The sequence below is a fragment of the Phyllostomus discolor genome, chromosome 9 (assembly GCF_004126475.2).
Source record: "Phyllostomus discolor isolate MPI-MPIP mPhyDis1 chromosome 9, mPhyDis1.pri.v3, whole genome shotgun sequence".
NCBI classification, from domain to species: Eukaryota; Metazoa; Chordata; class Mammalia; order Chiroptera; family Phyllostomidae; genus Phyllostomus; species Phyllostomus discolor.
Genome location: NC_040911.2, coordinates 85,771,314 through 85,788,670, shown reverse-complemented (window position 1 = coordinate 85,788,670; position 17,357 = coordinate 85,771,314). Strand labels below are relative to the sequence as shown.

The following is a 17,357-nucleotide window of genomic DNA, read 5'->3' as shown; positions in this document are numbered from 1 at the left end:
CCTTAATGCAAGTTAAAAGCAGCAGCAACACAGCTAGCTGACTTGATAATGTAAATAGGGAAAAGTGAAATATGGATTGTTGCCTCCCAGCTCCAGCAAATGTTTATTTGGAATAATATAGTTATCTACTCCAACTGCACACCATCTGTTTCAAGTCTCCACCAAGCTAATATTTCTCACATGAAGAGAAATGACTTAAAATTACATTTGATTACCATCTTGCCCTCCCATGGAGGTTATCCCTACCACAGTCTCAATCTACTGAATCTCAATCTCTTAATATTGTACAGCATTACTGTTCTGGCCAAACACATGTAGCCAAAGTCAGATATCTCAGAGAACTGAGACTGTCAGAGAATAAGGTAACTCTAGTCCTTCTCATTTAAATAAAATCCTTCTTACGTTATTTTTCTGGAGACAGGGAGAAATGATATAAATTTCTCACACCGCTTTCCTATGATTCAAACCTAAGTCTCTCTGGTTCCATTTACTGATGCATCTGTGCTACAATTTCTAACACAGAACCTTGTAGAATATTACTTCAGTAAATCTTGACAAGTCAGCTCTAAAATATATCACAATAATATATCACTTATCCCATCTCCACTGTTCTACTTTAGCTCAAGCCTCTCTCATCTCTCGCCTGTGCTACTGCAGCTGCCTCCTAACTATTCTTTCTGTTTCTGCTTTTGTCCCTTCCAAACCATTCTCCATGTAGCAGCCAAAATAGCTGATTTAAAAACCTTATATAGATCTTTTCACAGACTCCTCTAATGACTTTCCAATGCTCTTACATGAAATAAAACTTTTTACTTTGGCTTAAATACAAAGATCTACCCAGCAGTACTCAAAGTGTGTGGTCTGGGAACCCTTGGGGATTCTGGAAAACCTTTGGGTGCATGTGTGTGTGCATGCACGCACATGCCCACACTTGGAGGGTCAATTTTCATAATAATAAGGGGTTATTTGCCTTCTTCACTTATTCTTTTGTGAGTGTACTGTGATATTTTTCTAGTGACTACATAATGAATGACAGCATAAGAGACAATGCAGAAGCAGATATGAGAATCCACTTATATTCTATTAAGCTAGTCATTAGAGATTTGCAAAACTGTAAAGCAGTGTCGCTCTTCTTATTAAAGTTTGCTTCTACAAATAATTTTTGCCCTGGCTGGGTAGCTCAACTGGTTAGAGCATTGTCCTGATAAGCCAAGGTTGCAGGTTCAATCTCAGGTCTGGGCACATGCAAGAATCGACCAGTGATGTATAAATAAATGAAATAAAAAAATCAATGTTTCTTTCTCTCTAAAAAGTTACATTGATGGGCGAGAGATTCCCAGTAACTTAAAAAAAAAAGAATTTTTATAAAAATGTTATTTACTTAAATGTGTAAACAGTTAATTCATTTTAAAGGACACAATATTTTACAAAATTTAATTTCCAATGTGAATATGGTGTTTCCTGTTAAAAAATGTTTGTAAATAAAGAGTGCAAACAGATCCTGAAACCAGAGTTTGAAACCTGCTGCTGACCCAGTCCATGCCTCTCTCTCCAATCTCTTGCACCTGTCCTGCCCTCAGTATGCATTCATTATGCTGACCTTCCTTTCCACTTCTCAAATACACCAAGACAACGCCTACTTCAGTGCCTTCAGCCTAGAAATGACTTCCACCAAGTTGTTACATGACTGACTCATCACTCAGATGTCACCAGAAATGTCATTTTCTCAGAGGGGAGCTTCCCTAACTAAAGTTGTTCTCCGCTCTCCTACCAGACCACTCCGAGATGTTGGTTATTTTCTTCATTGCACTTATTATCATTGCACCAATCAGGCAAGTGATTGATACCCATCTTTGGGGGAAATAAAGGCCTTTTCTATTTCTTTACCACACCTGCAGCACCTAGATCATGCAACACCAAATCACGATGATCAAAAGTAGTATATTTCTGAAGCTTATCTGAACTTGAATGATTTTCTCTCCCATAGCTCTCCATGTTCAGCACAACCTTGTCCCTTCCACCTTGCCACAACTATCTTCAGCCCTCTCTCTACTCTCAGAGCCACTGTCTTAGATTAGCCTTCATTTCTCTAACCGGACTTTCTCTGGAATTCAACCTATTCTGACCTCTCCTACCAGGAATCCTTTTCATCAAGAATCCCCATTCTCTGATGGTCTTTTGTTCTTTAGACTGACCTTCACTGTTCTCAGCTGCTAAATACCCACGTATAGCATCTGTTCTCATGAACAGTTCTACACATATCCCCATTAGGAGGGTTTCCTGTAAGTCATGGTCATCCTGTGGTTGTACTATTTCCATTTCCAAAAACTCCTCCCCTCTCTTCTAGATATATTTAAATCTTCCCCAACGTTTCTGTTCCAATTTGTTGGTCCTGTTTTCATTATCTGTCACCATGCAAGAGTACACGACACTATAAGCAAGAATCACGGTTTGATAACAATTGTTAGTTGATGAACAGGAAAAAAAAAAAGACATAAAAGGTAATTATACTATTTAGTTCTGTTGAAGTATGATGTTAATATTAATAGCACAAGTATTAGCAAATTATGCTTACTCTAATTCTAAGCCACAAACTGTCCCATTAATATTAAAAAGTCATACAACTTTACTTGACACTAAGACAAAGTAAGTATGAAGACAGGTAGGTGAACCCATCAGTACCCCTTTTGTAAAAATTACTCCTCAGAATACATGTACTATTAATGCATCATCATGCATATAATGAAGAGAGTATGTTATATAAATCATGAATCTATTAACTGCGTTAACTATACAAAAGAAGCTGAATAACTGTTTTTAAATTTCTGGGAACATCACAGACTAATATAGACATCAAATATTTTTTGTTCATGTAACTCCCTTCATAAGGCCTTTCCATCCCAAAGATGCTATATTTATCTAAATCCATCCTCCCCCATATACACACAGCTGTTACTTTCAGACTGAAAAATATTAAATTTTAAAAGGCTGTTAACTTTTGCTATTTTAATTATATGCTATTAAGTAAAAATATTTGTCTAATGCAAAGGCGTATATACCCAGTACCATCTTTCAAGTATTAGTAAGGTAACCATCAAGTTAAATGAGACTTAAAAAAAATTTTTTTTGTAAATCACATTACCATGCTCAGTTAACTTGGATGTACAAATATATAATTTTTCCATACAGAGTTATTCTTCAAACTTTAAAAAGAGCTTGCCAGTGCTAGGGCTCCACTTGGTTCCAATGTCTTTTATATTTGAAAAACTGATTCATAAGTTCCTCCAGTGTGAAGAATGGCCAGTCAGTCAAATGTCTGCCTTGGGGTGAATAACCACAAAAACAGAACTGCAGGCCTGGCTGGTGTGGCTCAGTGGATTCAGTGCCGGCCTGTGAACCAAACGGCTGCTGATCAGATTCCCAGTCTAGGGCATATGCCTGGGTTGCAGGCCAGGTCCCCAGTTGGGGGCACATGAGAGGCAAGCACACGATGATATTTCTCTCCTTCCTTTTCTCCCTCCCTTCCCTTCTCTCTAAAAATAAATAAATAATTAAAGTCTTAAAAAACAAAAACAGTTGCAGATTTCGGATTGTCAGGGATCGAAGATCAAGCTCTCTTCCAAGATGGGAAGCTCCTGGACACACTACCTGAATGGCTGACATCCAGCTTCTGTTAGGGAACTCTGGGCACTTGGGAATTTGCCTTACCACAAATATAGCACGTGCCATTGCCAGACAACTTAGAAATGGTTCTTGGCAATGGTCACTAACTGGTAATAAATCTGACTTCTGGGGTCTTTCTACTGTCAAATTTGAAGAAAACTATCTTACCATGATTAATAAAAAGATAAGTGATTGTAAAAAGACACCAAATCTCATATTCTTGCTGCACATAGATAGCCATTGGAAACTAAGGGGAAAAATGAAGCTCTTTGTGTTTGATTCAATCTGGTTCTAACAGTTTACCTATTAAATCCTCTTTCTAGGGAAATAAAACTTTAAAACAGTAACAAAAACAAACTAGCTGAGGGTTTCATGGTTTCAGCTACTTTCTAGAAGCTCTCTGTGGGTAGGACAATGGCATCACAGACATTTCTGAGTTTATGAGCAGGTGTTCTCCTAAGTCATGTCAACAAATAAGCAATGAATTTTGGTTATTTAGAGAAAGCTTCTGTAGAATCCATGTATAAGGCCAAGATTCTTTCTGTAACATTATAAAACTTAGTACAAATTCACATGTTTTCCAAGAGTATTTTTGCATAGGATTTCATAATACAGAACTGCATTGCCCATATGGTAACCATTAGCCACATGAGGCTAACGAGCACTTGGGATATATTATAAGTAAAATAATACCACATTTTGAAGATTTAGTACTAAAAATGGTAATGTAAATTAATCTCAATGGTTTTATAATATGTTGGAATATTTTAGACATATTAACTTAAATATATTAAAGTAACTTCACCTGTTTCTTTTTTTAAAAATAATGATATTAGAAAATTTTACATATGTGGTCCCTATTTGTGGTTTGCATTATATTTCAATTGGACAGCTATGGTACAGGAATGTGATATAGTTATAGAAAAACCAAAGTCTCTGGATTCAGACAAATCAGTCTTCAAATTGGGGATCTGCTACTTTTGGGAGGAATAGTTCCCCCTCGATCTCAGTTTTCATATTTATAACATGCAGCCAATACTGTCCAGCAGCCAGGGTTGCTGTTAATAATCAAATGAAATAAAAATAGTACAACCTAGCACGGACTGTATACCAAAGAGAGAAATTCATCTTATTTTTTCTGTTTGAGGAAAATCTGGACAATGACGACCTCACACTGTTTTAGGCTAAGCAATTAAAGATAGGATAGTTTTGGTTTATTCTTCCTTTTCAGAATGTAAGCTCAAAATAGAGTTCACATAAATGATGTTTTATGGGCCTAAATCTTTGAGGAATGTATGATACATATGCAAATAGGGTGCTTTATTGTAATAAATCTGAGGGAAGCATTATCAGATAAATACCTTCAACAGATAAAGACCAGGGAAGGTCTCCTCAGCCTCCTGGTGCTCTTTCTGCCTTGTTGGACTTCTTGTGTATGACTTCCAGCCCTGAAGTTCTGTGTCAGATTCATTCATCTCTGCCTCTTCCACAGCCTGAAACTGTCTTCTGCTTTTCTTCATCACTTTTAAGTTTCAGCTCCAGTTTAAGCCATATGTTTTGCATTTACACCCTTGAAGTTTCCATCTACCACAAACTTGCTTTTTACTTTTTTTAAAATTAGAAATAGGTCTTTAGTTTAATCAAAAGCTTTTTTATGAGGGGGAAGGGATCTATTTATAGAAATGGTTGTTTATTTCTCCTTTAAGCTCCTTAATGTTAAACCATCCCTGCATTATGAGATCACTTTGCTCAATTAGGCTGTATTATTCTTAAATACAGTGTTGTTCCTGACAATTAACCAAGGAACAAAGAGAAAAGATAAAACAGTATAAGGCTTTCAAACAGGACAGAAGTGAAGGAGTAAAGAAATATAGCCTGAATGACAATAGTACTATTTTGATTAAAATATATATTTGTTTATTTGCTCTCAGCTTTCTATTTTAATCACAGACAATAATCCAAAATGTTTCCTTTTTTCTTTTGTAAGTTCATCATTTTAATTAACACTAAAGCAATGCTAAAACACAAACAACACATTTTAAATTAAAGTATCAGCCCTGGCTGGTATGGCTCAGTGAACTGAGTGCCAGCCTGGGGAACCAAAGGGTCGCTGGTTTGATTCCAGTCAGGGGCACATGCCTGGGCTCTGGGCCTGGTACACAGTTCCGGGAGCATGAGCGGCAACCACACATTGATGTTTCTCTCCTCTCTTTCTCCCTTCTCTAAGGAAATGAATCAATGAAATCTTTTAAAAAATTAAAATATCAACAAAAAATAATAGTTGAGTCTGTATGTCTATGTTGAGCTGGAAGTTTCAATCTTCCCCTTTCAGTGGGAAGGTCCAATGATTCACTCTAAATTCCTGACTTTATCACTATCAAACACTTCTAACACAATTTAAACTATGTGAATAAAACAATATTTGCAAGAAATGGTCCAGATGTGAGCATCTGCCTCTCATTTGTCTTGGGACAGTAATCTTGAGTTAAAATTAATGGCTTTAAACCCCAAACAGCCCAGACATAACAAGTTAAAAATGAATATATGTAATGACTCAACCTTTGGTCTTGGAAACATCCAAGATGTTTTTCATACAAGTCCACTTAAGGAAATGTAATTAAAACTAATTTCAATCAACAAAGGCAAAGAGTATTACATATTTAAGTAATGAAATTCAGATTTAGGTAGGGACAATTCTAGGAAACTCCCCCATAGACTTTTAGAAAGCTAGCAATCAAGTTTATAGCTTCCCAACTAAGACAATCCTGAATTTCTGTGCCCTCATTATGAACCTTCTGAGAAAAACAAAAATTGAAAGTCAAATCACAGAACTTTTTCCTGATTCAGAGCTGCGTTTCTCTCTTTACTTCCCAATTATAAGTCCCCTTGGCCCTTCATGATCTAACCACTAAGTACTTTAGATTATTTAAAAATTCTTCACTATGAAGGATCTTAAGATTTTCTCTATTTTAAACTCATACCCAAAGTGAGATCTGTTACAGAATATGAATGGATTTCATGAATTCAGTCTCTGCTTAAAACTTTCAGAGAAAGATAGGATGAGCAGGTTCCACTGTTTTGGGTAATGAACCAATATCAATAGGAACCTCAGGTTATATTCATCTCTAAAATAAGAGATAATGATGATAATTAATCACAATGCTGATAGGATTACCTGAGCATAGGTAATGCTCAGGTGAAAGGACTAGGCAGTCCTTTCACTTGGTAAAGTGTCACACCCATTAATTAGCTACCTTTTTATGGAAATGGGACAAATGATCAAATAGAGACTGGTATGCAAAGAAGAACAAAAGAATCAAACCTATTTCAACAGCCAACCATAAAGAGTAATCATTCTTTTCTAACTTTCAATTTACCAAGGCCAAGGTTTGAATACCAATTTCTCCACATTTCTTAGTCAGTCAGTCCTCCATTACTCTGCCAAACCATAACAAAATGGGATGGTGAATTTTGAGAGAAAATAATGACGTATTTCCAGTTCAAACTGTAAGGCTTTCTAGATTGTCTATATGCTTGTTACTTTCCATTAGTTACAGTATCTGATTACTAATGTACTGAGAAGAAAGAGTACAGAAATAAATGTATTTCTAAGTACCAACATTCAATTAGCAGGTTAAAACATAATTTTTCTGTCAAAAAACATTAATACCATTTGACTATGTAACCTCATTCCTGGGGAATTTGTCCTTAAGAAAATACCTAAGGGAACAGGCAGTTTATACCACAAAGGAATGATTAATTAAATGGTGGACCTGCATGTCAATGTGAACTGTGAACACATTAAAAATTATAATTATAAAATTCATTCAACACTTGAGGGAATGCATATAATACAAAAGTAGTGGAAAGAAAACTGCCTAATGCAGTACAATTACAATTATTTACAAAAAATTGATACCTATGCTCACAGTAAGGAATCTGAAAATGAATTGAGGACATGGTGGGCATAACAGGTAAACACCAATTTCTTTGATTCATTTTGGAACATTGCTTGTAAAATATTTTCATTTGCTCTTAGTAAATTTTCTTTGCTACAGAAGAATTATAAAACACCCAACTGGGCTGCCAAGCATTCCTAACATGTTAAGTCTTTCTTCACATACAAGCAGTGTGATCTAGTTACAGTGACCTCATTTTTGAAATAAAAATTTTGACAAGCAGTTAGGTTCAGGGAACAATGAGACAGATTATTTGAAATAGAAGGCATGACAAAAAAAACAATATTTGAAAGTCAAATGCCCTAACCCTGGCTGGTGCGGCTCACTGGATTGAGCGCCAGGCTGTGAACCAAAGGGTAGCCAGTTTGATTCCCAGTCTAAGTCACATGCCTGGGTTGCAGGCCAGGTCCTCAGAGGGGGCATGTGAGAGGCAAGCACACATTAATGTTTCTCTCCCTCTTTTTCTTCCTCCCTTCCCTTCTCTAAAAATAAATATGGAAGGAAGGAAGGAAGTCAAAAGCCCTAGATACCCATCCTCCTCCACCTGTGCAGCATAGATAGGTAAAACACACTCTTAATTTAGACCAACTGCCCGAGGTTACAATCCCAACAACTTGGTTGTATGACCAAAGATATGTCAGTTAACTTGTCAAAACCTCATTGTGAGTTTAAAAAATATCATTTTTTAGTATATAGTAAAGGTTTAAACAAACAAGCACACCTAAAATACTGGTTTGCTATAAAACAGGCAAGTAGGTTTGCCTCTGTCTCCAACCTGTTTTGTCATCAGGAAACAAAGTTAATAATCCTATTCTAAACTGCAAATCATTTTTAAAAACATACCATCACCACCATCACGACTGTCCACTATTACTGTTATTACCACCGTTATTGTTCCTACCAAGAAGCCAGCTGAAGAAGCTGGCTAGAATTTACCTAATGGGCTCAGGGAGAAATCTAACCCCAAAATGTCACTTAAACCTAATAACAAAGATGAAAATATGCAATCAAGAAGGGGAATAGCACTCCACAATTAAATGCAAGTCATGGTTGGTTTAAGGGGGTACAGGGAGGGAAGTGCTTCCAATTTTGAGACAATTGTCTTCTGGGTATGCAAGTGCTGAAAATGAATGCATACTACACAGCAGACCTCCCTGTAGAAAGAATACATCTGATGAAATGATTTCTAAACGCACTGCTGGTAGAGGCTGGACCATCACTTAAATCCAAACATGAGCATATACTGACAGTCCTTAAATATGTCCAACCAACATCATTCTATGATTTATCATTTAAATTCAACAAATCACTCACTCTCACCTGTATGTAATTTTATACTTTTTAGAAATAAGCTTATTGAAAATATTTGCTAAATAGGATTTACTTAAAATACTATGACTTTTCATATAAACATACTCAACTCAGAAAGAAATAACCTAAAACCTTATCAAACATTATATTCAAATTATTGGTTCATAAAAACAACAACATCTTCCCCCAAAAGGTTTACAATTAGTTGAAGAACTTTAAACTAGAGAGCCATATAGTCAGTCTGACCAATGAAAATAATACCTGGACAAAGTTATGGGACTTGGGCTATGGCCCTATAGAAAGGCCCATTACCATGTTCATAGAACAACTTTAGAGTGATTACTAAACCGAAATAACTAATTCTCAATTTACTACAATAATGATCTTGTACAGTAAAAAGAATTGGTAGGTGGCAACACAATCTAATGTAAATAATATGTGGCAAAACAATGCACATTCTGGGTCTACTTTTCCACTGAAATAACAGTAGATATAATAACAACACAGAAAAGGCCTTAATATAATTATGTAAAGGGAAAGAGCAGGATATAATATATTCATGGATACACATTCATAGGCAAAAGCTGGAAGGAAATGTGGAAAAATTACATTGGTTTTTTAATAAAAGGTAGTGATCGTTCCTAAAGCAAGAAGTTGTTATCATGATTCATTTTTTAAATCAATCACCACTGAAAGGCTAACATTACCCAAGCACTCAGTGTTCAGAATACAAAGGTTAAGCTGCAATTCCAACCCTCAAGAGTTCCTGGTATACCTGGGTGATAAGAGTTAAAGGAGGGCTACCACTGGTAGCCCTGCAGACTGGTAGTGGAGACACACACAAAAGATTTTGCTCACCTGGCTGGCATAGCTCAGTGGATTGAGCGCAGGCTGGGAACCAAAGTGTTCCAGGTTTGATTCCCAGCCAGGGTACACTCTCTCTCCCCCCACCCCTCCCTTCCCTCCCTAAAAAAAAAAAATAAATAAAATCTTAAAAAAAAAAAAAGATTTTGCTTAATCTTATAAAGACAATCAAATCATATTGTTTTATCATCTATGATGCTGTGATGTTTTATGGCTACCACTGAGAATCAGGAATGAAGACTCCTTTCCACCAAATGAAGAGTATATCCACATACACTAATACTTTTGCAACCAAATCCAGGAGTGTCTATATACAAACCCCAAGTTACATGTTGAACTCTAGAGAATTCGTTCACTCAGTCTACCTTATTAACGTACATCTTAACATCTTAGTTCATTGGCTTGCAAATTTTAAGGCCAACTTTTCATTCTGTGTTTGAGAAGAGGGAACAGATGGCCTACACAGCATAAACTCTCCCAAGAACTAATTTTTACCAATCACATGTAGTTAAAACCCAGATTTATACCTACAGATTAGTGAGCAACAGAAACCCTCACAATGACTTGACAATTATTCAGTGTGACAGCTGTTTGTACCACTACCAAATGTGAGTTTTAAAACATAGGCTAACACCTCTGTTTCCTCTGGATTAAAACAAAACATAAAACAAAGAACCTGAGTTACAATACCAATTACGGATATAAAACAAATCTTCGCAAAGAAATTTTTAAAAGGTGAGAAATACTTAAAACCTACGTAAACAACAAAGAAAACCGTAACTATACATCCCCACTCATTCCAATGTTTGTGCTGTATAGTATGGTTTCAGAACATATTTTATTAAAAAATAAAACAAAAAGTAGCAATGTTATCTGTATGCTGCAGACGAGTTTTACCCAAATGGTAAGAAATATCACCTTCTTGGGTGATATTTTCGACATTCTATCAGCTGCTGCATAATGAAGAACATCAAAAACTTTCCTGTTAACATAAGACCCCAAATGCATTAATCTGTTAACTTTTGTTTCAGAAGAGAACCGCCTCTACCTTTTGTGTTGTAAGTTCCTTGAGAGTTGGGGCCATGTCTATCTTGATCCCTGCTGTACTGAAGGTGCCAAGTCCAGTGGCCAGAACATAGTACATACCTGATTCTTATTTAATTTTTAAAAAATTTTGTTTAAGTTGCCCTGACCAGTGTGGCTCAGTTGGCTGGGCATCATCCTGCCAACTGAAGGTTCACTGGTTCAATTCCCTGTTGGGGCACATACCTGGATTGCAGCCACTCCCCAGTTGGGGTGTGTGAGAGGGGAGATCGATTGATGTTTCTCTTACAGATCAGTGTTTTTCTCCCTCTCTTCCCCTCTGAGAATAAATAAAAATTATTTTTTTAAGTTAACAGTTAGGTATTTCTTCGTGAGTTATACAAAAATGACCGTGTTTTCATAGTACTAAGATGACTAGGTTAAAAAAAAAACCGGATGGGAAATTAGGAGTAGAAAGTCAACTTAAATCCAAATAAAAACAAGGTAAACGTTGGCTTTGCTTCTAATGGGGGATAACCCAAAAACTCTTCTATTTTAAAGTAATTTATCCCACAGCTTTACATATATATACTTTATTTTAAACACAAAACAGAAATTATGCAGTGTGGTAATATTACTCTGCAACTTTTTAAAAATATTTTATTTATTTTTAGAGCAAGGAGAAAGGGGGTGAGAAAGAGAGGAAGAGGAACACCAATGTGTGGTTGTCTCTTGTGCGACCCTAGTGGGGACCTGGCCTTCAACTCTGGCATGTGCTGTGACTGGGAATTGAATCTGCGACCCTCTGGTTTGCAGGCCCATGCTCAATACACTAAGCCACACCAGCCAGAGCTACTCTTCAACTTTTCAATACATCTACATTAAACATATATTTCCAATTTTGTAAAAATTTTAGAAATGTAGCAATATCTGCTTAAAAGCAAATGGACAAGAGAGATGGACATTAAGAAGTTATTTATGATGACAATAAACTACAGAACAACTATTATTCAGAACTGCCAGAAATAGAGCTGAATGGAAATCCTACAAATCTGGAATTAAAAGAAAAAACCACATCAACACTGGTAGAAGGTTAGGAGACACAGAATGGGATGGGGCTGGTTCTAGAACACATGCAGCAGATAAAAATTAGGAGGGATATCTCAGGGCAAGGGGCTCAACCCTCCACCAGGCCCCCCAGCCCAGGGTTCCAGTGCTAGGAAAATGAATCCCTATAACTTCTGGTTGTAAAAACCAGGGGAGATGAGGCTATCTATGGAAGACAAGCTGCTCGAGTCCCAGGCAGTTCCTCTTAAAGGGCTCATGCACAAATTTACTCAAACTCATTTCCTCTGAGCTCCAGCACGGGAGCAGCAGATTGAAAGGCACCAGAGACATACTGGGAGAAACGGAAGCATCTAGCATCAGGGTGAGAGCTGGGGGGCAGACTTCTCCTGGACAGAAATGCTGGCAGAGGCCATTGTTCCTTTTCTGAGCCCTCCCCCCCAATAGAGTGGGCAGAGGGAGTGTCATTACTGAGACTCCATCAACCTAACTTACAGTTTGCCCCACTCTGGTGATTCCCTGAGGACCCAACCCACCCAACTTTCGGGTCAACCCAAGCTATTACCAGTGGTTTTTCCCTAGGCACGGCTTATCTGGGCTCATGATTCAGATTTTCCTAAATTTTCTCAAACAAACATCATCTGGCCTCAGCGTGGCTCAGGCCTATTGCTAAGTGGGCCCAGGTCTGGCACTAGCAGCATCTGGCCTTCGTTCACAGGTTGGACTCGTCTAGGCACCTCCAAAACCAGCACAAGTAGCAGCCAACTAACTGTTGATCACTTTTGTAGCTTAGTCTTCCAGGTGGCCTCTGTCATTACATAGGTGGTGGCTGACCTTGACCTGCACCACCCGGGAGGCCCCAGAGCCTGCACACCCAGCGGACAGCTACTGACCACATTGGAGCACTACCACTCAACCACTTCGACAAATGACACACTCAAGGGGTGAACTTAAGTGAGCACCGGAGCCCTACTGAAGCCCTGCTCTGTGGAGTGGGGCCCTGCACAGCTGATCAGTCTGGGTAAATCCCTCCCACAGACCTGCCAACAGCAATCAAGGCTCAACTGTAAGAGGAGGGTGTACACAGCTCATACTGTGGGCACACTTTGAATACCCAGCTTGGTTGATAGGGGAAGCTGTGACCCTGGACTCTATAGGATACTCACTACATTAGGCAGCTCTTCTAAGCCAGGGGTTCGTAGCAGCTCTACCTAATATATAGAAACACAGGGAGGTTGCCAAAATGAAGGGACAAACAAACGTGTTCCAAAGGAAAGAACAGAACAAAATTCCAAAAAAAGAACTAATGGAGACAATCTACTAGATGCAGAGTTAAAAACACTGGTTATAAGGATGCATTCAGTGAGAACTTCAACAGCATAATCAAGGTCATGGAAATAATGAAAAAGATCTAGTCAGAAATGAAGAACAATTTACAAGGAATCAACAGTAGAGATGAAGTACAGAATCAAACCAGCAATTTAGAATATAATGAAGAAAAAAACACTAATTCAGAACAAGAAGAAAAAAGAATTTTAAAAAATGAAGGTAGTGTAAGGAGCCTCTAAGACAACTTCAAGCACACCAACATATGCATCATAGGGGTGCTAGAAGGAGAAGAGACAAAGCAAGAAATGGAAAACCTATTTGAACTAATAATGACAGAAAACTTTCCTAACTTGGTGAAGAAAACAGACATATAAGTACAGGAAGTTCAGAGTCCCAAATATGATGAACCCAGAGGCCCATACCAAGACACGTCATAATTAAAATGCCAAAGGTTAAAGACAAAGAAAGAATCTTAAAAGCAGCAAGAGAAAAGCAGAGAGTTACTTACAAGGGAGCTCCCATAAGGTTGTCAGCAGATTTCTCAAAAGAAATTTTGCAGGTTAGAAAAGTTTGGCAAGAAATATTCAAAATCATGAAAAGCAGGGGCCTACAGCCAAGAATGATCTACCCAGCAAAGATATCATTTAGAATTGAAGGACAGGTAAAGAGCTTCCTAGACAAGAAAAAGATAAAGGGGTTCATCATCACCAAACCAGTATTATATGAATGTTAAAGGTTCTTATTTAAGAAGATAAAAAAATATGAACAATAAAATTGCAGTAAATACATATCTATCAATAATTGACTCTAAAAACAATAAATAAGAGGATTAGAAACAGAATCATAGATACAGATGTTTTGATGATTGTCAGATAGGAGAGGGGTTGGGGGGATGGGTGAAAAAAGTAAAGGAATTAAGAAGTATAAATTGATTGTTGTTACAGAATAGTTATAGGGATGTAAAGTACAGCACAGGAAATATAGTAGCCAAAGAATATATACATATGTATGACCCATGGACATGGACGACAGTGAGGAGACTGCCAGAAGGAGTGGGAGGGTCTGAGTAGAGGAGAGCAAAGAGAAAAATTGAAACAACTGTAACAGCATAAACAATAAAATATGATTTAAATTAAAAAAGAAGTTATGATAATGATAAGATATAGAATAATCAAAATCTCAAAAAAGAACAAAGTTAAAAGACAAACCACTCAATGGCAAGTGATTTTTAGTAAAAATGTGAAATCAATTTGATCAAGAAAAAACATTTTTTTAACATTTTTTTTTTGTGCTCAGTAAGTTTAACTGATTTCTTTAGCAGAGGCCTGTATAGGGGTTTATTTTATTTTATTTTATTTTAAGATTTTACTTATTTATTTTTAGAGAGGGAAGGGAGGAAGAGAGAGAGAGAGAAAAATCAATGTGCGGTTGCTGGGGGTCATGGCCTGCAACCCAGGCATGTACCCTGACTGGGAATCGAACCTGCGACACTTTGGTTTGCAGCCCACGCTCAATCCACTGAGCTACGCCAGCCAGGGCTAACATTTTTTTTTATTTTAAATTTTTAAAAGATTTTATTTAATATCCTAACTGGTGTGGCTCAGTGGATTGAGCACTGGCCTGTGAACCAAAGGGTTACCAGTTCGAGTACCAGTAAGGGCACATGCCTAGGTTGCAGGCCAGGTCCCTAGTAGGGGGCACTCAGAGGCAACCACACATTGATGTTATCTCTCCCTTTCCTTTTCCCTCCCTTCCCCCCTCTAAATATAAATATATAAAATCATTTAATAAGGGATTTTATTTATTTACATTTAGAGAGAGGAGAGGGGAGAAAGAAACATCAATGTGAAAGAGAAACACTGATTGGTTGCCCCTCATACGCGTCCTGATCAGGGACCAAATCTCCAACCTAGCTGTTTGCCCTGACTGGGAATTGAATCACGACCCCTTGCTTTGCAGATCGCCACCCAACCAACTGAGCCACATCAATCAAGGTGAGAAAGAAAACCTTTTTAGCAACTATTGCTGGAACTGAATATTCAAGTGAAAAAAGTTAATCCCATGTGACTCCTTCTACAAAAACTAATTCAAGATGATCATAGACTAAAACTTAGAATCAGGAAGTTCCTACAAAAAGAACAGGACAATATCTTTGTGACCTCATGTCAAAAAGAGAATTCTTTACCCAGAAAAGCAGTATAATTTTTTTAATTGATAAATTAGACTTTATGAAAATTAAGGTTTTCTGCACACCAAAGACACCATTAAGAAAATGGACTTGGAAAAAAAAATACAGTAAAGATTAAATCAAAAGAAAAAGAAAATGGACAGATGGGCTTTAGTTAAAAAAAAAATGATCACAGCTCATAAATCTAACAAAGAACTCATATCTCAAATGTAAATAGAGGTCTGACAAATCAATAATAAAAATACAAATAACCTAATTTCTGAAAATGAGGTATGAAGAGATTGTTGAGGAGAAACAGATTAATGTAAAAAAATAAAATAGATAAAAAAGATTGATCATATTGAGGAGGATATGGAGCACGTGGAACTCTCAACACACTGCTGGTGAGTATAAAATGGCACAACCAATTTGGACTGTTGAGGAACTGTTTAACACTTAGACATATATTTACCCAGTGACGGAATAATCCCATCCCAAGAGAAATTAAAACATGTTCACAAAAACTATAGGAATGTTTACAGCAGTCTTATAATAGCTGAAAACTGAAGTAACCCAAGTGCCCATCAACAGGTGATAAACTAAGTTACATCAATACAGTGAGTACTACAACATTAAAAAGGAATGATTCATGCAACTACATGTATAAAACTTAAAAACACAAAAGCCAGACACTAAAGAATACACACTGCATGATTCCACTTAACATGAAACAGAAATACAAGGGGAGAAATGAGATATTGGTTGCAGGAGGTGAAGTAGGAATTTTCTGGTAAATTTAAGTACTTTAAATTTTGTTCAAGACTTTGTTTAGAAAAGAGTAGACTACTATGAAAATGTATTGGTTTAAATAAAATATCTGTGCATTTTACATTAATTATACATATTTTTAAAAATCAGCACAAAAGGCTTCTACCACTTATTCCACTGGCACACTCTAAGGGCAGTCTCTACATGTAGATATTACAGTACCTTCTCAGTACATGAGGTTACTCTGTACAATGGCTATGAAAGGGTCTTCTTTCGGATCTCCTGTACAACCAGTTTATGCAGTCCTTCAGATCTTGCGGTATTTTATCCTGAAGGTTGAGCTTGATAATCAGACCAGCACTCCTGCATCCTGACTGACCAGCATTCACATCTAATCAATAACAGATGTGGGAATGGTGCCAGGGTGGGCCTTATGCCAAAGTAACAATTTTGCTCCTATTTAAGAGCAAATATCCCTTCTTAAGCTCCAAGTTATCCAAATAGAGAGAATGACATCTGGAAATTCACTACTATGCCATGTGTTTGGTCCCTCTGGATGATAGCTGTAGCCACTGCAGGCAAAGGGTTGCTGTGCCAGCCTCAAGGGACAATGCAGAGTATAGCAACTGCACAGCTTTGCAGTGTAAAGAAAGTGCTAAAAGCTCAAAAGAAAAGTAGCAGCAAATGGGTGTGAATAGAATTCATTTAATAAAGCAGAATTCACTTAATAAAACTCCTCATTATGGTTCTTTTTGTAAATAAATAGGAATTTTTTATCTCATTTCCATATTCAACTAGGCTCTAATCTTTCTTTTTTCACAACCTTGCCTTCTCAACTCTTTACCACTCTTCTGGGATCTATTTTTTAAAAATTAATACGCCCACCCTAGCCAGTGTGGCTCAGTTGGTTGGGTGTTGTCCTGCAAATCAAAAGGTCGCAGGTTCTATTCCCCGTCAGGGCACATGCCTGGGGTGAGGGGTCAGTCTCCAATCAGAGTGCTTAGGAGAGGCAACCGATCCAAGTTTTTTACATCAACGTTTCTCTCCCTCTCTTTCTCCTTCCTCCCCTTTCTCTAGAACCAGTAAAAGGAAAAAAAAAAACACTCCCAAGAAAATTAATACTCAATACAAACAAATCCAATCACATAAACTCCCTTAGAAAACATTACAGAAATTTAGCTATGTGGAAAAACTTTGAATTAGGTATA

At 37.2% G+C, this 17,357-nt stretch overlaps 1 protein-coding gene and 1 long non-coding RNA gene across 3 annotated transcripts in view; both read right to left on the bottom strand.

Moving 5' to 3' along the window:
* CBFA2T2 (CBFA2/RUNX1 partner transcriptional co-repressor 2) overlaps positions 1–17,357 on the bottom strand; it is a 147,169-nt gene that overhangs the window by 55,354 nt on the left and 74,458 nt on the right. The gene's annotated exons all lie outside the window — the stretch shown is intronic.
* LOC118496819 lies at positions 5,917–9,784 on the bottom strand. The gene is made up of 2 exons (XR_004899374.1): positions 8,855–9,784; positions 5,917–6,838 (listed from the first exon to the last, which is right to left on the bottom strand). It is a non-coding gene; the product is annotated as an uncharacterized LOC118496819 (long non-coding RNA).